Source organism: Rutidosis leptorrhynchoides, chromosome 1 (assembly GCF_046630445.1).
Source record: "Rutidosis leptorrhynchoides isolate AG116_Rl617_1_P2 chromosome 1, CSIRO_AGI_Rlap_v1, whole genome shotgun sequence".
In the NCBI taxonomy this organism is placed as follows: Eukaryota; Viridiplantae; Streptophyta; class Magnoliopsida; order Asterales; family Asteraceae; genus Rutidosis; species Rutidosis leptorrhynchoides.
Genome location: NC_092333.1, coordinates 140,932,147 through 140,954,495, shown reverse-complemented (window position 1 = coordinate 140,954,495; position 22,349 = coordinate 140,932,147). Strand labels below are relative to the sequence as shown.

The following is a 22,349-nucleotide window of genomic DNA, read 5'->3' as shown; positions in this document are numbered from 1 at the left end:
TAGTAATTTACCTATTTGTATGTTGTTACCCATTCTGTCATTCAACTTTCATTCCAAATTAAAGCTTCAAACATGGCCAAATAGAATTAAAAAGAATCACAAATCAAGTATACATAAATAAAGCTAAACTTCACCTAGCATTCTGCCATTGACATCACTTATCCAAAAATTAAACTGAAGACATATTTATGAGGGAATCATCTTCATGTTTGCCTTCAATCAAACCACTCTTAAAATTGTTAAAATTTACTAATGACAAAGATTAGCATAACATACAAAAAAGAGTTATATGTGAAATGCAGTAGACCAGTAGTACAAACATCATTATTAAGAAACCTAGAGTAAAGATTTATTCTTTAGCAGTTATTTAATAACTTGATACATTTGACCACATAAAGTAAAACAAATCTTGAGACCAATTTGTGTTTCTTCTTCTCAAAATCAAATTCAGACATCCAAATGATTTATACAAACCCTAGAGAATAAAAACAAATAAAAAACAGAGATAGTAACCAAAACCCAGTGACATCATAGAATATCATGGGTTTTAGCTCTAATGTATAAAAGCTAAGACCAAAACTCACTGACACACACATATATACTATCGAATATAAAAAAGGACATACCTGAACCACGGTGAAATGAAATGTTTCTTCTTCTTCATGTCTAAACAAAATATTATCAACATAAATAACAGTCAAAAAATTATCAACATTATGGCATGCCCAATCTTTTTCTTGTTACACCTACATTTTATCCAACACAAAAGAAACGAAATAGTATATGATGGAACTTAAATCCAAACTTGCAAAATTAGACATCTAAATTTAGTCCCGCTTTGTTGCATAAAATTAGCTACTGAATTATTGCTGTACAATATGAAGTTTAATGATATTTTTTTTTTTTTTTTTTTTTTTGTGATATACTTGCAATCAATCACATGAACAATCTTGTGTTGTTGAACATCTGGGCTGATCTGAAAATCAATATATCATTTATCATATATCTATTTAAAATAATTCAACAATGAAAGCATATATTCATCTCAATTTAATACGGAGTATATGTTACTACATGATTGATTACTCGGCCATTAAAGTAATAATTTCAAAAATGTCAAACACACACCATTAAGAATAATGAATAGTGAGAATACCTGCTACCCTGCTTCAATGATCTTAAGATCTTGGTCAAAGGAACCTCCTAAAATCCAAATTTGTGAAAAACATCGATTCATTTCATGTTATTAGTACAGTTATTATTAAAATTTCATCAACAACTCCATTTAAAACTTCTGTCGAAACCTTAGAAGCGATTCAAAACAAACATGGAAAGAGACATTTAAATAACACGTATCAAATATGAAGTTTAGATAGGCAAATCAAAAGGGTCAAATGTCAAGAAAAAAAAAGTCAATACACACATTTATAAAATGTCAACGGGAGCTTTACCAACCCACAACACAGTTTGTATAACGAAAAATTTTAAACTTATAAAATGATATTTATTGCTCTCTTTACTGCTCTTTACACCAAATAAATTAGCTAAATTGAAAGGAAGCCAACTGATTATCCCAACCTCCCATTGAATCTGTTGGCTATATGCTAGAGATACTCTGATTTATGTACAAAAGGGACAACATTATAGATATGTTTTACTCCATTAACATATAAAAAATACCACACACAAGTCTCACCTTAACATTATGCAAACTATTTCCATCCTTCTTTTTAATATCCAAGTTGCATAGTCAACTAACATAAAAAAATTCTGTCATTTTATCAATCACTTGGCGTGCGTCCATTAAAATAAGAACTGAATTATATTATAGTAAGCATGAAAAATTAGCTAAATTTGAAGATAAGGCAGACAACATAACCATTTTTAGATGATACAGAGGCAAGCAAGCAAATGCATTGTTTTTTCATCGAGTATTACTCCCTGCATCATACACTTACAGCAACCTGTTAGTCTTCAGTTTTAAGATGGTAAAACATAAGAACTTTAATTTTTTAATAACACAAAGTGCTACAAAACATGTCAATTTCTAGTTATAAAAGTTTATGATAACTCATACCATATAGATTCATTTCTCTCAGGCATTTCTTCAAACACCTTACACGCAGATCCATAGTAGCTGTTTTACTTAACTTGCTCCACCTAAATTAATCCAAATAAAAAGAATACAGAGCATGAAATTTCATCTTTCAATTGTGTACTCCACATGTATCTTGCCACATCTAACTCAGGTTGCCACATCTAACACGCTTATGATTCAAAACAAACGTACCTTCGACCTTTAAGCTTATGAAAACCTTTATAATCGGAATGTTCATCCAGAAAGAATATAGATAAAAGAATGATTCAAAACAAACTTACCTTCAATATATTAACCTATAAATTGTATGTTCTTTGTCATCAGCGTCGGTTTAATTTTCTAGGGTTTATGTGAAGAAGACGAAAAGGAACGACCAAATTAAAGAAATCTTACATGATAAAAGAGTTTCTGGATGAAGATTCAATCGTCTGATGAAGATTTCGTCTAGATGCTGATGATTTCATCTGCTTTTGGTCGCCATTCTTTAAGAGGAAGATTCAAATTTTGAATGGAAGGGAAAAGGAGAAACCTTAGAAGCCCTAGCGTGCTTGTGATTTTGCAAATCTCAAAAAAATTGCCTGTCACTTTTCACTGCACGCAAAGTAAATTTTTTTTTTTTTAGATTTTTTTTACTGAAAAGATTTTTTTTTGGCGTGCAATTTTTTTCTTTTAATAATTTTTTGTTAGTTTTTTTTTAATAGAACACTTTAAATTTAATTCTAAGAAAAAACTTTTTATGATATCACCATCCTTGCCTCCTTTTTTTGTTTTTTTTAGGCATGGTATAAGCTTTTTTTATGACATTATTGACTTAGCCTAATATTAGAATAGAATAGAAGATAAAAATCCAAAGTTTGTATTTTTACATGGGTGCTCATATCACTCGGGTCATATACCTCTTGGGCAGAGTGCAAGTACAGAAAAACCTCTATGTAGTACTTACTGTATTATTTATGGGTCATAAGGGGTCATTTGACCCCACTTGCACCCACATGGGTCAGCCCCTGATTGACACCATTACGCCAACTTTTTTCTCCATCATGCCGGGTTAGTGGCGTGATGGAGTGGTGATTCTCTCATCTCCCACCATCACACTAGCGTTAATAAAGGTCTTATGCATTGTGTTTTAATTGTAAGAATATTGATTAATTGAGTACTAAATATTGACATAGTACGTACCTTGAAGCATGTTTTAAATCTTCCTGGTAGATTGCCTGCACCATATTAAAATCCAATTTTGCAAGCTCGATCAATGTAGGATTCACGCTACTCGATCCATTATAGCACTCTTTGATATACCATTTTTGCTTCTATTCTTGGTACTCTCCAATGCAACGGAAGCTCCAAAGCATGAGTTACTAATGATGATATATTTTTGTCCAAGTTTTTCAAATTTTCCATTAAATATTTGGTTGTGAATTCTCTCACATCATCAAAAATGCTTTCATCCTCAAATGAATGATAAGAAGCTTCATACAAGTTCAACATGCTCACCATATCCTTGTATGAGTATGGCTTAAGACTTTGTATTGTATCATTGAAGTCATCCAATATATCTAATTAATATATAAAAAGTTAATTAATTAATGTACTTTTATGGTCCGAAAAAGTAACTTAAATTACCCAATTTAACAATCAAGGTAACCCCCAATTTGTCTAATCTCGAAAAAGATTTAGATTTTTAATTTACTCATGAAAAGGAGTACGATTTGAAAAAAATGTTAAATTGGGGTAATCATCGTTAAATTCATTAACGATCGTTAGTCAAATTATATGGCTCAGCTTGCTATGTTTCAGACTTTGTTCCGTCCATGTTTTGCTTTGTGGTTTTACCAATAACGTTGCATTGAAGTGCCTTGATTTATAATAAAGTTCTTTGTTTTCCATTTAAAAAAGTTCATATTAGGCGTCGATTACTTAATAAATAATCCCTTTTTATATCAGGAAGTCGAAAATAACGGTACTTAAGGTAATCTTTTCTTTCTTCTCACTTTTAACAAACACAAAAATTTATTTACGCAAAATTACTCTTATTATTAAGTGTTAACAAATTAAATTTTACTCCGTTCATTTAAAAAAAACTCTATATCATACTATTTTTATTTTTTCCCGAAAATAATGACCCTTATTAACAGGAAAAAAAAAATCACACGAGTTTCAATTATGCCTCATTTATTTATGGAAACGTGATATTCAGAGGGTGTTTGTTTTTGCGTTTTGAGTTAGATTATTTGATTAGTACGTTTAGAAAACGCAGATAATTGTTTTATAGTGTTTGACAAATTATTATAAAAAGTTGATTATTTGCGTTTTCACCCATTCAAAACGCAGAAATCCTGCAGTAGGTGGCGACTTACTGTTTGCAAACGTGCTTTTCAAAAACCAATTCCGTCAATCAAATTTACCACCGTATACCTATAAAATTTAAAAAGTGTTGTGTATGTTTATTCATTATTCTCGGACTGTACATGTAACTAGCGTACCTTATTGTTTTTCCTACCCTAATAGTATTCAATAAAATTAAATATTTATATGAAATAAAATGTTGATTGTCAGACTTATATAAACAAGGTTCTGTACTCTAGTATACTCGAGTTCACTTTTGTAACTTTTGTATTGCTTTTCGGGAAAAAAAAAAATTTTTGTTTTAATTTATGATATTCGAAGAATGATTTAGGTCTAATTGGAGTATTATATGTTACCGATATGATAGAACAAAATATACTCGTATAAAATTCATCTTTTTTTATTCGTACCATCATTTATAAACATACGATCATATTTGTATTTTATCTGAAAACCGATTATCTGATTATTACGATATTAAACAGCATAATCAAATCCAAACACCATTTATCAAAATCACATTTTTCTACAGCTGATTTTTTTGATTATATTATCCAAAACGCATAATCAATTTTTAAAACGCAAATCCAAACACCCCTCAATATGAAAAATTATTTGTTAATTATACTCCTCATTTATTTATGGAAACGTGATATTCAATATGAAAAATTATTTGTTAATTATACTCGTATTTTATAATCAAACAAAAAGTCAAACGGAACAATAATTATAGTATAGATGCGGTGAAATTTATTTCTCTACTAGCCTTTAAAAGCTCGTGCGTTGCACGGAGGGCCCTATAAAGACTAAGTATAAGATTGGTAGTAACATAATAAGTAGTAACTATATATATGTATGATCGTATCACTATTTTATGCAATATTTTGATCATTAACTGGAGATTAATAGCCAAATCTCCAAATATCATATGCATGCATGTTTGACTTACTGAAATAATACGATCACCTTTCCTTAAATTCACTCCATAACAATTTGGTATACTCACAACCCACAAACAAATGATGGTACCACCTCAAAAAGAAAAAAGAAATAAAGTAACATAGTTAATGGCATAAGAGATAAAACACTAACATCAATAACAACTACTATGCTAGACTAAAAAGAAATGTATTTATAGATAAAAGGACCGCAATGTCTTCCAGCTATAAGCTATTGCGTTACTTGAAGTTAGTAGGTTTTCAACCTTGAATACTACATTTTAAAAGTACTGGTCCAGATTTCCTTGTTCGTTTTTTACAAATTTATAACCCTGCAAATAACATTAAAAGTAAGTGTATGTGTGCTAATAGTTTTATGAGCCCGTCTTTTGAACGAAAGTTTGAACACAATATTAAATAAATTAGAAAGTAATTACCCATATTTCAAATTCAAAAATCATAAAAGTTTTTTATATAAAGAAATGGTAGGAAATAATATTAATTTTAATACTACTTAGAGTAACTTTCAGCTCAGTGTTATGTTCCTTTTTTTTGCAAATCTTTTCAATTTGACTGTAATAAAAAAACATTGACCTAAATTGACCGTTTCATAAGTTAATTGGGGAAAATTGCCACCCAAATGACTCTATACCCCTTTCGTCAACAAAATATGTATGTAATTAATGACATGATATTCAAGATCAACAGCTGCAAAAAAAACATGTCTTTGATGCTCAGATTTCTCACCCGGAAGACCACCCGATCTCAAAATATCGCAAAGAACCTACAAACTATTGCCTTGTAGTATCTTCTCGATCTCGTGTAATACACGATTTACTAACATTTATGTGACTAGTTCTATACCTGCGTTATAATGATGGAATTAAATTAGTAAACAACATTAGCATGTATTTCAATGACCAATTATGATTACAAAAACAATATTCTTATATTAATAATCAAAATCTCTAAAAATTTAGAAGGTTTCCTTGAATCCAAAATAGTAAGGAATAGTTAAGAAATGGCCGCGTGTGATGCCCGGTACTAAATCATCATGTACGGACCATCAACAACAGGATCATTACAAGGTCAAACACTATATGCTATTTCAAAATACGTTTGCATTCATGATAAAAGGTGATGTCTTAACCAACATCAATGTTTAACAACCAAAAGCATGCTTCAATGAATAGAAGCAAGGATAATAGTATGTGACCCATAGGTCGTTACAAATCATAGTTTCAAAAGTAATAATGTTTATGAATGCAAGATAAACGTTCATGCGGTGACATCTCTAAAGCAGCGGGTGTCTACAGCAAGACTACAACAGCAGAAGCGGCTAACCTTAAGCACCTGGAAAAAACATGCTTAAAAACGTCAACACAAAGGTTGGTGAGCTATAGTTTAAGTATAACAGTATGTAAGGTAGGCCACGAGATTTCAGTGCTTCAACAGCGTTTCAAAACAGTATATAAAGTATATGTTTAACCGTGGGCACTTGGTAACTAACTTAACGTTTATAACCCCCTGAAAGTACACTTGGCGAGTGCGTATGATTACGAAGTATTAAACACCCATTAAATGCTAGCGCTACTAGCCCGAGTGGGGATGTCAAACCCTATGGATCCATATCTAAGATTCGCGTTCACCGGTTCAAAAACCAATGACTAAACGTTACCGAGCTAAGGGGAAAGTTTATGCCGTTGTATAACCCACACATATATAAAGTTTAAGTACTCGTGCCTAGTATGTAAAACGTAAAATGCGCATGTATTCTCAATTCCCAAAATAGTTAAAGTAAAAAGGGATGCTATAACTCACAGTGGAAAAGTAGTAGTAAAGTTGACTCGGGAAAAGTAAGCAAGTATGTAGGTCCGGAAAGTCCTCAACCTAAGTCAAAAGTTACTAAGTCAGTAAATCATTCCCGATAGGTTTAAAAGTATGTAAATTAGGTCTTTAGGGTTATCATCATTCATCATCAAACAAAAGTATAAAGTATGTTTCATTCTAGAAAAGAGTTTAAAACAAAGGCTGACTTCGGTCAGTCACCACGGCCTCTATACCTACTGAAATGAGGTGAGACCAGTGGCCATGGCTCCGTATATGAGTCCTTTAGTTGCTTTAAAAATTCTAGAAGCAAACTCGTCTTTGTTTGACCGTGGCGATGGTTTAAGTGCGAGTAGGTCATAATTTTCAGCACAACGTTAAAAGGACATAGTGACGTTCGAAGGGCCATAGATCCTAAACCGTAACTCGGATCAAGACGAGTCTTAAACGAAAAATTATCTACTCGAATAGAGATAACTGAAAATAAACTTTAAAGTAACCCAGGTGGTCGGGTCAAACTCAGAAACAGTAGCTAAAAGTGTTACGGTGGGTTCTTGGTGCTCGATGCTCATAACGGTTCTCATCCTTGATGCATATAGCTTCAAGTATACAGCTCATTGATGTGTTTGTATCATCTTTACCAAGTCTTGACCATCATAACACAAGTTTAGGTCTAAGATAATTAGCACAACTCAATTAAGTGTTGCAAGTAGTTTGATGAACCAAAGTTACATCAAGATCTTAGATCCGACACATATATGAACTCTAAAAGTAATATTGAACTACATGTAGCGACCCGACCAAATCATCATTGACGGCGCCGTCTACTTAGGTCCCGTTACGTGGTCATAAGTCTTTAAAACAACGTTTGACCAAAAGATATGTCGCATTCATTTCAAATGTAAAGGTTGTTCAAGTTTACAAGAATAGTTCCACCACAAGTTACGATACAAAGTTTTAAGTACAAATGAAACTTATGCGACACAATTTAAAAGTATCCAAAAGACGCTCCATGTATGCATATATACTCGACATCCAATGCAAGTATCAAAATAATGAGCGGAAGCATGTATCATGTATCGTTCAAGGACCTGAGAAAAACATAGAAATCTGTCAACGAAAACGTTGGTGAAATCATAGGTTTAAGTAAGTAAGTACAAGTGAACCACAAGATTTGCATCAATGAAATAATAGTAATACATTCCAAAAGTTTGTTTCACGAGCACCCAATTATCAAAGCTTAACATTCCATCCATAGTATACCCCATCCATAGTGCTAGAACAAACACTGATTCTCGAAAATATATTTCATCCGTAGACGGTAGCGAACCGTCAAAGATGAGGGTTGTCAACCCATATGGCCATATAACATAAGTTCTCGCTTACACCCGGCAAGTGTAACTAATGATAATCGAATTGAGGATTTTTGTTCTAAACTCGTATGTAGAATGTTTGTTTTCCCGTTCTTGTGTTCACTTAGTTCAAAAGAATCGTTTATGTTTTCTCATCCCAAATATAAGTTCAAAAAGAGTAAAAGTGGGACTATGATCTCACCTTGAGTGCAAGAGTTAATAAAGTACTTCAACAAGTAGGCGCGTTCAAAGACAAAGCTAGTCTTGACCTAATCATATAGGTTGTATCAATAACGGTAAACACAAATGGTCGAAGATGTTCAATTAGTCCTATGGCTCGTTACGACTCGATTAATATAGCATGTGAATCAATTAGTCAAGTTTCATGCAAGATACAAGTATAGAATCATGTTAGAAAGATTGCATAATTAATTGGTTAAGTTTGACAAAAAGTCAAACTTGGTCGGGTCAAAGTCAACGAAAAAGTCAACATGTTCGGGTCGGGTCCCGGACTATTTTTCTATGCTAATTATTCATATACAAGTATATTAGAACAAGTTTCATGTGAATCGGAGGTCGGTAGCTAGTCAAACATTTCACGTGAAATGGGACAAAGAGGTCAGAATCTGACCAGGCCAATCCGCGCGCCGCGCGGGGATGGGGCGCGTCGCGCCACCATCTGGGCAGAGAATTCTGGTCAGTTTTTCAAAGTATGCACGAACCAAAACCTTTTCCAACCCAACTCTTGACCCGCAACCACTTATAATACCTATCATATATCGTTGGAAAGGCATTTTGACGAGGAATACAACTAAGCACTTATGGTCCAACAATAACATCATTTACAATAGCCGAAATCTCATCAAGCGAACAATAAAAGTCCATTTCCTAAGTTTCAAGTTCATCAATTGCATTTTGAGTTTCGGGAAACCAATTCACACATATGATATGCCGTTTTGAAGGTAATGAAGCATACATTACTACTAAACACTAACAATTAACATTCCATGACATTCAAGCATCCAAAAATTCATGTCAAGAACTATCAAACCCTAGTCAAACATCTCAAAATCAATAATCATGTTTTTGAAGTTTTCTTAATCAACCTACACATCAATTTGAAGCTAATGATGCTAGTAACACATTTAATACATGAACTTTAACAATTAAACAACTTTTAATCATCCAAAATCAAAGATTAAGCAAGCAATTTTCATATTCAAGCTAGTTACTCCAAAAACAACAAATCGAGCATACAAATTACATACACGACATCACAATGAGCCATAGACACTAATTAACACACTTTTAAGTCAAGAACACAAATTTAAAGAAATCTAGTGTTTTAGAAATGTTACCCAAAATCGAAGTAGTTAGCATCAAATCGAAGAGGATGATGAGAGGATCAAGAATATGTAATTTATTTGGTTGCTAGCTCCCTAATCCGGATTTAGATGATGAATGAATGAATTTGGAAATTGGGTGTGTTCTTGCTAGAGAGAAAGAGAGAGAGAGTGAGAGATGGTTGAATGGTGGTAATTGGGGTAGACTAGGTGACCTAGTCAACTAGTTTGCCCCGTGTCAATTTTAGTCCCTCGAGTTTGTAGTCGGGTGCGGAAAATACCTAAACGGAATATTTTAAAACGCGTATTAACGGGAGATGTTATAAACATATAACGGAGTTTAAATTAGTATAACGGAAAAGAAAACGGAAAAAGGTGGGATGTTACATTATCTACTCCTTAAAAGAAATTTCGTCCCGAAATTTAAGTAGGCGTAGTAGTCGTTGTTTCTTCCTCGAGATCTTGCGTTTCTGAATTCACAAATAGATGAGGATACTTCCTTTGCATTTGATCTTGTCTTTCCCAAGTAAACTCGGGTCCTCTTTTGGCATCCCAACGAACCTTGACAATCGGGATTCGGCTTTGTTTCAATGTCTTGACGGAGGTGTCCACAATTTCAACCGGTTCCTCCACAAAATGAAGTTTGTCTTCCATAGTAAGTTCTTCGAGAGGGATGACGATATCGGGTTCGGCAAGACACTTTTTCAAGTTAGATACATGGAAGGTAGGATGAACGGAGTTCAATTGAGGCGGAAGATCTAAACGATAAGCAACGGTTCCAATACGCTCCAAGATTTCGAAAGGACCAATATACCGCGGATTTAGCTTCCCGCGTTTCCCAAAACGGATTACACCCTTCCAAGGTGCGACTTTTAACATTACTCGGTCACCGACTTGAAATTCAAGATAGTTGCGTCGTTTGTCGGTATAGCTCTTTTGACGACTTCGGGCCGTCCTAAGCCTATCTCGGATTTGAACGATTTTCTCGGTGGTTTCGTGAATGAGTTCGGGTCCGGTGATTTGCACGTCGCCTACCTCGGCCCAACAAAGAGGTGAACGACATTTGCGGCCATATAGCGCTTCAAAAGGTGCGGCTTTAATACTCGCGTGATAACTATTGTTGTAAGAGAACTCGGCGAGAGGTAAGTGCTTGTCCCAAGCTTTTCCGAAATCAACCACGCAAGCTCGTAACATGTCCTCTAAGGTTTGAATTGTACGTTCGCTTTGTCCATCGGTTTGAGGATGATATGCGGTGCTCATGTCTAAACGCGTTCCCAACGCTTCTTGCAATGTACGCCAAAATCTAGAAACGAAACGGCCATCTCGGTCGGAGATAATCGATAAAGGTACACCGTGTCGGGCTACGATCTCCTTAATGTAAAGTTGTGCAAGTTTCTCCATTTTGTCCGTTTCTTTCATGGCAAGGAAGTGTGCGGATTTGGTGAGACGGTCAACAATAACCCAAATGGTATCATAACCGCCCGTCGTTTTTGGTAGCTTGGTGATAAAATCCATCGTTATCCTTTCCCACTTCCATTGCGGGATCTCGGGTTGTTGAAGTAGTCCGGACGGTCTTTGGTGTTCGGCTTTGACTTTGGAACATGTCAAACACTTGGAAACATAAGTAGCTACGTCCCTTTTGATGTTCGGCCACCAATATAGTTGTTTAAGGTCGTGGTACATCTTATTGGCACCGGGGTGAATCGAGTATCGTGACTTATGGGCTTCATCTAAAATAAGGCTTCGTAGGTCCCCATAACTAGGCACCCAAATCCTTCCGGCGAAATATCGGAGTCCGGTCTCCCTAATTTCGAATCGAGAGACGAGAATGTTCAAGAGCTCGTGTGAAAGGTTTTCATCCTTGAGAGCCTCATCTTGGGCTACCCGAATTTGACTATTGAGGTTGCTGTGAATGGTGATGTTTAAAGCTCGGACACGAAGAGGCACCGCTCTTTCTTTTCGACTTAAGGCATCGGCTACTACATTTGCCTTCCCGGGATGGTAACGAAGCTCGCAATCGTAATCGTTTAAGGTTTCAATCCACCTTCGTTGTCTCATGTTTAGTTGCTTTTGATCGAAAATGTGTTGGAGGCTTTTGTGGTCGGTAAAGATAGTACTCTTGGTCCCGTAAAGATAGTGTCTCCACATTTTAAGTGCAAAGACAACGGCTCCGAGTTCGAGATCATGTGTCGTATAGTTTCGTTCATGAATTTTGAGTTGTCGAGAAGCATAAGCAATGACTTTCGTTCGTTGCATCAATACACACCCAAAACCATGTTTCGAGGCATCACAATATACAACAAAGTCATCATTGCCTTCGGGAAGTGACAAGATAGGAGCGGTGGTTAGCTTCGTTTTCAAGATTTGGAATGCGGATTCATGTTCGGTCGCCCAGATGAATTTCTTTCCCTTGTGAGTCAATGCGGTTAGAGGACGTGCAACCAAAGAGAAGTTTTCGATGAATCTACGATAGTACCCGGCGAGACCCAAAAATTGACGAATGTGAGTAGGAGTAGTAGGAGTCTCCCATTTGCTAATGGCTTCGATTTTCGTTGGATCGACTTTAATACCTTGGTCACTTACAACATGACCAAGAAATTGAACTTCCTTTAACCAAAATTCACACTTGGAGAATTTGGCATAGAGTTGTTCTTGTCTTAAAAGTTCAAGCACAAGTCGGAGATGTTGTTCGTGCTCTTCTTCATTTTTAGAATAGATCAATATGTCATCGATGAACACAATAACGAATTTATCGAGATACGGTTTGCACACGCGGTTCATAAGATCCATGAACACCGCCGGTGCGTTAGTGAGACCAAATGGCATGACAAGGAATTCATAACTACCATAACGAGTTCGGAAAGCGGTTTTGGAGACATCTTCCCCCTTAACCCTCAATTGATGATAACCCGAGCGGAGATCGATTTTCGAATATACACAAGACCCTTGTAGTTGATCAAAGAGGTCATCGATGCGAGGAAGAGGATATCGGTTCTTAACCGTCAATTTATTTAGTTCACGATAATCAATGCACATTCGTAGGGATCCGTCTTTCTTTTTAACAAACAAAATCGGAGCGCCCCAAGGTGAATGGCTAGGTTGGATAAAACCACGATCAAGTAGTTCTTAGATTTGACTTTGCAATTCTTGCATTTCAGATGGAGCGAGTCTATATGGTGCACGCACTACGGGTGCGGCTCCCGGAATAAGATCGATTTGGAATTCAACCGGTCGATGAGGCGGAAGACCCGGCAATTCGTCGGGAAATACATCGGAATAGTCACTAACAATTGGCACATCATCGATGTGCTTCTCATCGGACTCGACTTTCTTAACGTGAGCAAGGATCGCAAAACAACCCTTACGGAGTAGTTTTCTAACTTTAATACACGAAACGAGGTTGAGTCCGGTGCAACTCTTATCGCCATAGACGATCAAAGGTTCACCATTCTCGATAGGAATTCGGATTGCGTTAAGATCACAAAGAATGTGAGATTTCGTTTTGACTAACCAATTCATACCGATTATTACATCAAAGCTTCCTAGTTCCATGGGTATCAAGTCAATTTCAAATTCCTTACCCAAAATGTTCAAAGTACACCCCCGGTAATATGTGTCGACACTTAAGAGTTTTCCGTCGGCCACTTCGATGGAATAAGTAGTATCTAAAGGGTGTGGTGGAGTGCAAAGGGTAGGAGCTAAAGTCTTGGACACAAAACATTTATCGGCACCCGAATCGAATAAGCAAGTAACATAAGAGTTGTTGAGAAGAAACGTACCCGTGACTAGTTCATTGTCATCTCGGGCTTCCTCGGTGTTGATGTTAAAGGCTCGGCCTCGGTTGTTGGGGTTGGCTTTCTTCTTTGGGCATGCATTTCTATAATGACCCGTTTGACCACATTCGTAACAAGTGCCCGTCTTTGGTGCATTGGGCCACTTTCGAGCAACGGGAGTGGCACTTTTACAATCGTTGGCCTTATGACCAACTCCTTGGCACCGGTGGCAAATTAACTTGCCACATTCACCAAAGTGATGTTTGTTGCATTTGTTGCAAAGAGGTAGGTTCCCGGCATAACCCCTCTTGCCGTCGTTGTTGAAGGGCTTTTTGGTGAAGGTGTTGTTGTTGTAGTTGGTTGATGGAGTGGCTTCCCATTTCCTTTTGTTGCCACCCGACTTGTCCTCGGCCTTAGGAGCCGGCACTACGATTTCGTCAACCGTTTCAATTAGTTGGCGAGCCATGTTCATAGCGGCTTGATGAGTAGTGGGTTTGGATGACATCACCCCTTGTTTGATGCTTTTTGGAAGACCGAGCATGTAGAGCTCAATCTTTTGAGATTCGGGGTTAACAAGATTAGGACACATCAAGGATAGTTCGGCGAAGCGTTGATTATAAGCTTTAAGATCGTTTCCGACCGCTTTCAAAGCTCTTAGTTCTTCCTCAAGCTTTCGGGTTTCTTCGCGCCGAAAATATTCAACAATCATCTTTTCCTTTAGATCGGCCCAAGAGAGGGCATGAGCTTCATCGGTACCCACCGATTGAACATAGGTGTTCCACCATGTTAGAGCAATTCCGGAGAAAGTGTGAGTGGAGTATTTGACCTTGTCTTGATCCCGGCAACCGCTTATGCTAAAGACGGCCTCGGTTTGTTCAAACCAACGAGTAAGCACAACCGGTCCCCCGGTTCCATCATAAGTGTGAGGTTTGCACCCCATGAAAGCTTTATAGGAGCATCCCTCGTTTGAGTTTCCGGCTCCATTGTTGTTGTTGTTGTTGTTGTTGTTGTTGTTGTGGTTGTTATTATTATTGTTGTTGGATGAGTGACCGGCCATGGCCGCATCTACGGCTGATAATGCTAAAAACGAACATATATTTCATAGCATTATTCCTCAAGAAAGACAAGCTTTTAGTTGCAATTGTTCTATTTACAAGTGATATTCGTTTAAATAATAAAAGGTGAAGACAAAAGACAGATTCGACGATTTGAAGACGCAAACGACCAAAAAGCTCAAAAGTACAAAAGACAATCAAAAAGGTTCCAATTATTGATAAGAAACGTCTCGAAATTACAAAAGTACAAGATTCAAAACGCAAAGTACAAGATATTAAATTGTACGCGAGGACGTTCGAAAATCCAGAACCGGGACCAGAGTCAACTCTTAACGCTCGACGCAACGGACTAAAAATTACAAGTTAACTATGTATATAAATATAATATAATATATAATTAATTATATTAATTATATATATATTATATATATATATTAAAAACCGTCGGCAGAGAAAACTCCAAGGACTGAGCTGTAAATACTATCTCCGCGACTCGCGGAGTTTGAAGGGGTTTTTGCCGCGAGTCGCGGAGCCCCAATTTTCAACTCTGGCTATAAAGCCAACCGAATTCTGATCAAATTTCATCATCTTTTTCTTCCTCTTCATACGTAAAATTTATATTTATATTTATAATTTATATTTTAATTTTAATTTTAAATCCTAATAATAAGGGTATGTTAGCGAATGTTGTAAGGGTGTAAGTCGAAATTCTGTCCGTGTAACGCTACGCTATTTTTAATCATTGTAAGTTATGTTCAACCTTTTTATATTAATGTCTCGTAGCTAAGTTATTATTATGCTTATTTAAAACGAAGTAATCATGATGTTGGGCTAATTACTAAAATTGGGTAATTGGGCTTTGTACCATAATTGGGGTTTGGACAAAAGAACGACACTTGTGGAAATTAGACTATGGGCTATTAATGGGCTTTATATTTGTTTAACTAAATGAAAGTTTGTTAATGTTAATGTAAAGATTTACAATTGGGCGTCCCTATAAATTACCATATACACTCAATCGGACACGATGGGCGGGGTATTTATATGTATGAATAATCGTTCATTTAACCGGACACGGGAATGAATTAATAGCCACTAGAATAATTAAAACAGGGGTGAAATTACATTCAAGGGTAATTGGTGTAATTGTTAACAAAGTAGTAAAACCTTGGTTTACACGCAGTCGATAACCTGGTGTATTCATTAAACAAAGTATTAAAACCTTGTTACAATTCGAATCCCCAATTAGTTGGAATATTTAACTTCGGGTATAATAATAATTTGACAAGGACACTTGCAATTTATATTTATGACTGATGGACTGTTATGGACAAAAACCAGACGGACATATTGAATAATCCAGGACAAAGGACAATTAACCCATGGGCATAAAACTAAAATCAACACGTCAAACATCATGATTACGGAAGTTTAAATAAGCATAATTCTTTTATTTTATATTTAATTTCCTTTATTTTATATTTAATTGCACTTCTAATTATCGCACTTTTATTTATTGTTATTTAATCGCACTTTTAATTATCGTACTTTTTAATTATCGCAATTTTATTTTATCGCATTTTTATTATTCGCAATTTCATTATCGTTATTTACTTTATGCTTTAATTTAAGTCTTGTATTTATATTTTACATTAGGTTTTAACTGCGACTAAAGTCTTAAAATCGACAAACCGGTCATTAAACGGTAAAAACCCCCCTTTATAATAATAATATTACTTATATATATATTTGTATTTTTATAAAAGTAAACTAATATAGCGTTGAACTTTGTTTAAAGATTTCCCTGTGGAACGAACCGGACTTACTAAAAACTACACTACTGTACGATTAGGTACACTGCCTATAAGTGTTGTAGCAAGGTTTAAGTATATCCATTCTATAAATAAATAAATATCTTGTGTAAAATTGTATCGTATTTAATAGTTTTTCCTAGTAAAATATAAACTATTTTATATACACCTCGCATGACATCAACGGCGGTGGCTATCATCCGTTCGAGAGCTTGTTCGGGAGTTTCATTGCGGCGTACACGACGAGGAGCCATTGTTCCTTCAAGACACCAGAATATCATTGATTAGAATTCTTGATAATACTAACCGTGATATAGAATAAAGATAAAGAGAAGTTTTTCCTCGACTCGCCTTAAATTCTTTATGTCATAATGTCGGAACGTTCATATGAGTCACCGTAATATAATCCCGGAAATTATATTACCCTGATTCATATGTGCATTCGACATCATTTCATATAGTCAAGGTGGCGTGTCAATCAAATTAAACAACGTGAGATTAAGATGAACTAAGAGTAGATATGAGTAGAAGCGTTCGAGTATAAATGCACAAGTAGTCAAGTAATTCCTACTTCGAGTCTATATGCCGGTTGTAGTCTAGACTCACCAATGTACCCTATGACTCGGGGTTGACACTAATGAACTCTAAATCCCTACAACCAACGCTCTGATACCATCTGTAGCGACCCGACCAAATCATCATTGACGGCGCCGTCTACTTAGGTCCCGTTACGTGGTCATAAGTCTTTAAAACAACGTTTGACCAAAAGATATGTCGCATTCATTTCAAATGTAAAGGTTGTTCAAGTTTACAAGAATAGTTCCACCACAAGTTACGATACAAAGTTTTAAGTACAAATGAAACTTATGCGACACAATTTAAAAGTATCCAAAAGACGCTCCATGTATGCATATATACTCGACATCCAATGCAAGTATCAAAATAATGAGCGGAAGCATGTATCATGTATCGTTCAAGGACCTGAGAAAAACATAGAAATCTGTCAACGAAAACGTTGGTGAAATCATAGGTTTAAGTAAGTAAGTACAAGTGAACCACAAGATTTGCATCAATGAAATAATAGTAATACATTCCAAAAGTTTGTTTCACGAGCACCCAATTATCAAAGCTTAACATTCCATCCATAGTATACCCCATCCATAGTGCTAGAACAAACACTGATTCTCGAAAATATATTTCATCCGTAGACGGTAGCGAACCGTCAAAGATGAGGGTTGTCAACCCATATGGCCATATAACATAAGTTCTCGCTTACACCCGGCAAGTGTAACTAATGATAATCGAATTGAGGATTTTTGTTCTAAACTCGTATGTAGAATGTTTGTTTTCCCGTTCTTGTGTTCACTTAGTTCAAAAGAATCGTTTATGTTTTCTCATCCCAAATATAAGTTCAAAAAGAGTAAAAGTGGGACTATGATCTCACCTTGAGTGCAAGAGTTAATAAAGTACTTCAACAAGTAGGCGCGTGCAAAGACAAAGCTAGTCTTGACCTAATCATATAGGTTGTATCAATAACGGTAAACACAAACGGTCGAAGATGTTCAATTAGTCCTATGGCTCGTTACGACTCGATTAATATAGCATGTGAATCAATTAGTCAAGTTTCATGCAAGATACAAGTATAGAATCATGTTAGAAAGATTGCATAATTAATTGGTTAAGTTTGACAAAAAGTCAAACTTGGTCGGGTCAAAGTCAACGAAAAAGTCAACATGTTCGGGTCGGGTCCCGGACTATTTTTCTATGCTAATTATTCATATACAAGTATATTAGAACAAGTTTCATGTGAATCGGAGGTCGGTAGCTAGTCAAACATTTCACGTGAAATGGGACAAAGAGGTCAGAATCTGACCAGGCCAATCCGCGCGCCGCGCGGGGATGGGGCGCGCCGCGCCACCATCTGGGCAGAGAATTCTGGTCAGTTTTTCAAAGTATGCACGAACCAAAACCTTTTCCAACCCAACTCTTGACCCGCAACCACTTATAATACCTATCATATATCGTTGGAAAGGCATTTTGACGAGGAATACAACTAAGCACTTATGGTCCAACAATAACATCATTTACAATAGCCGAAATCTCATCAAGCGAACAATAAAAGTCCATTTCCTAAGTTTCAAGTTCATCAATTGCATTTTGAGTTTCGGGAAACCAATTCACACATATGATATGCCGTTTTGAAGGTAATGAAGCATACATTACTACTAAACACTAACAATTAACATTACATGACATTCAAGCATCCAAAAATTCATGTCAAGAACTATCAAACCCTAGTCAAACATCTCAAAATCAATAATCATGTTTTTGAAGTTTTCTTAATCAACCTACACATCAATTTGAAGCTAATGATGCTAGTAACACATTTAATACATGAACTTTAACAATTAAACAACTTTTAATCATCCAAAATCAAAGATTAAGCAAGCAATTTTCATATTCAAGCTAGTTACTCCAAAAACAACAAATCGAGCATACAAATTACATACACGACATCACAATGAGCCATAGACACTAATTAACACACTTTTAAGTCAAGAACACAAATTTAAAGAAATCTAGTGTTTTAGAAATGTTACCCAAAATCGAAGTAGTTAGCATCAAATCGAAGAGGATGATGAGAGGATCAAGAATATGTAATTTATTTGGTTGCTAGCTCCCTAATCCGGATTTAGATGATGAATGAATGAATTTGGAAATTGGGTGTGTTCTTGCTAGAGAGAAAGAGAGAGAGAGTGAGAGATGGTTGAATGGTGGTAATTGGGGTAGACTAGGTGACCTAGTCAACTAGTTTGCCCCGTGTCAATTTTAGTCCCTCGAGTTTGTAGTCGGGTGCGGAAAATACCTAAACGGAATATTTTAAAACGCGTATTAACGGGAGATGTTATAAACATATAACGGAGTTTAAATTAGTATAACGGAAAAGAAAACGGAAAAAGGTGGGATGTTACACTACAAACTTGAAAGTAAACTAAATAATCAAGATCTTAAGTTGTAGAACATAGTTCTTAGTTAGATCTTGAAGATCCTAGACCCAAAAGTCTAGATCTAAAGTTACTAAGTTAAATTCTAAGTTATAACACTTGAATCTTTACTTTCATGAAACCATAAGTTATGAAACTTAGATTTTCATCTTGTAAAGTGTATGTAAGCTTATGAGCTCTTGATTATAACAAAATTAGAAGACCATAAGCTATAGAAACTTAGATCTTTCATAAGTATATGAAGTTATAACTAGAAAGTTATACTTCCATGTTCTTGAACTTACAAAGTTAACTTTAGTTCAAGAAAAGATGAGATCAAGATTAACTTGTAATATTTGACCATTATCCACAAATCACGAATTCAAAGTGCAAGGAAAAGAAGAAATAAACTAAGTTTACAAGTGACAAGTTCATGGTTGTTCATACTTTAAAGATTCAAGCCAAGGCTTTGATCTTTAAGAAAGTAAACCTTAAGTTTACAAACATGAATACAAGTAATGATTTTACAACTCATGAACTTTCTTTCTTTAAAACATTAAGTGTAGAACCATAACTAGAAAGTTAGGTTCTTGTATGTTCTTGTATGAACAAGATAAAATGAAGAACAAACTAGAGAGTTTGATTCTTAATAACTAGTAAGTAACAACTACAACAACAAGTAAGTAATCAACAAACAAGAACAAGTAACAAAACAACAATCAAAGAATGATGATGATGAGTGTTTGCTACGGTTTTTAGGACAAGAAAAAGAGAAGAAAAGTCTTGAAAGAAACTCACAATTTGAGAGAGAATTTTGAGAGAAAAATGTGAAGTAAGTTTGTGTGTGTAAAAGTGTAGAAGTATGAGTGAATAAGTAACCAAAGTTTGAAACAAAACACTCCCTCCTCTACAAGTGTGGCCGACGGTTTTCAACAAAGGGGGAGAGGGAAGTGTCCACTAGTTACTTGCATGTAAAGGTGAAAATTCTAGCTAAAAATGGTATTAAAGTAAGTTTGCATGGGAAAGATGTGTAATGATACTTGTAACTAGTCTTTCATTCACCAACTAAACTAGTTTAAGCCTTAATGGACTACTTGTAACAAAAGGGCTCCTAAATTAATCCATTAAGATAAGTAGGGTGGGCTTCTAAGTCCATTAACATTAATAAAAGCCCAAGTTCAAGTGATTAACAAATTAATCCAATAAAGCCCAAGTAATTAACTAGTAACCTTAGTTAATTAAAAATGATTAATAAAAATTAATCATGAATGTAAATAATATTCGAAATATTATTCGTGAAAAGTTCGTGTGTCACTAAGACGTGTCGGGACATGTAAAGTCAAGTACGGTAACAAGTAAATGTATAGAAATACATTCATTAACACGTAAGCATTAATAATAAACATTATTAATTAAACGTTGAAAAATCCAGGGTCGTTACACCGCGCGTTGTTGCGGGTGCGTTTTAACTGGTATGTTTTTGTAGTCGATTAGTAGTGGGTCATAAGTTAATATTATTCGATAGCGTTACGCGTAGCGCTGAGTATTTATATCAAAAAAATGGCTACGCTCGCGCGTTGCAGCAAGTAAAATCACGTGTTATCTTTGAAAATCAATAACGATGAATAAAAAAATTTCAATATAAAACCAAAAACAAATATTAATAAAAAACAATTTAAGAAAAATAATGATAATGTTGCAACAAAAAATTATTCTTTTCCTGTTAATATTAGTTAGTATATTTATTTATTATATTAGATAGTTGCTTGTGTATATTAAGATTTTGAAATCTTAAAAAAAAAATGAAAGCAATCACAAAGAGAGAAAAATTGTCGTTTTAGCTACTCAAACTACAAATTTTTGAGTCCTTTAGTACAATAAGGAGTAATGAAATAATGGTGGTATATATTGACCCTATAGGGAGATTTTATCGGATTCGTTCAAGGACTTCTACCCGGAACACTGTCCGAATGGATGTGTTCCGGGTACCGTCGATTGAGTTCGGGTTTTCGCCCGAACGTGTGTGTTACATGCAAATGATGATTGTTGTTGAAATAAGTATTCTACTGATGCTAAAAAATCGCCGTTTATAAAATAAAAAAGAAAAGAAAAATATAATAACATCTTAAAAAGCCTAATAATAAAAAGATCATAAAACTATTGTGAATATGGCTTTTAAAACAATATAAAAACCAAGTGTGAAACCAGAAGCAAAACTACAATTCTTATGTACTAAAACTACAAAAAATTTGGCGGTTATTAGTATGTAAGAGTAATAATTTCTCTACCACATGTAACAAACAACATTTAAAATCGAAAAAGAAAAAAAATCAAGTCGGGTTAAAACAAACTAAAAAAGGCGGTCAGAAAGGAGGAAAGAGATAAAATCTGGTAGCATACTATGCAGGTTCATCAACGTTATCGTATAAACAAACCGAAACTCTTATCAGAGCGGCAGAACAAATTAGTGGTTACCGATCTACATACCTGCATATTTTTAATAGCTCGATGACTTCATAAGAAATAGCCAAAGCAGCTACAACAACCCTAATCAAAAAGAATAAAAATTAAGTAGACACGTAAAATCATAATAAGCGTAATCATAATAGACTGTTGTGATCATAGAAATTTTAATTAGTGTTATCACTACATGCATATTGTTTCCCCATTGGTGTTCCACTCCTTCATTAGATTTTAAGAGCTCGTGTGTTGCACGATAGCTCTAAAAAATAGTTTTCATAACTTTCCATCATCTTATAAGAAAAAAATACAATACATTAATGAGAATCTAACTTCTATATATACACAAATTCTTAAAACAC

General features: G+C 35.1%; 1 long non-coding RNA gene and 1 pseudogene across 2 annotated transcripts; both read right to left on the bottom strand.

Moving 5' to 3' along the window:
- LOC139889575 (R-linalool synthase QH1, chloroplastic-like) overlaps positions 1-22,349 on the bottom strand; it is a 109,098-nt pseudogene that overhangs the window by 19,411 nt on the left and 67,338 nt on the right.
- On the bottom strand, positions 82-2,633 carry LOC139886507 (uncharacterized). Of its 2 annotated transcripts, none has more exons than XR_011772482.1 (7): positions 2,492-2,633; positions 2,078-2,160; positions 1,697-1,972; positions 1,157-1,203; positions 931-976; positions 627-666; positions 82-475 (listed from the first exon to the last, which is right to left on the bottom strand). It is a non-coding gene; the product is annotated as an uncharacterized lncRNA (long non-coding RNA). The 2 variants fall into 2 exon arrangements; XR_011772481.1 differs by having other exon boundaries at positions 1,697-1,941.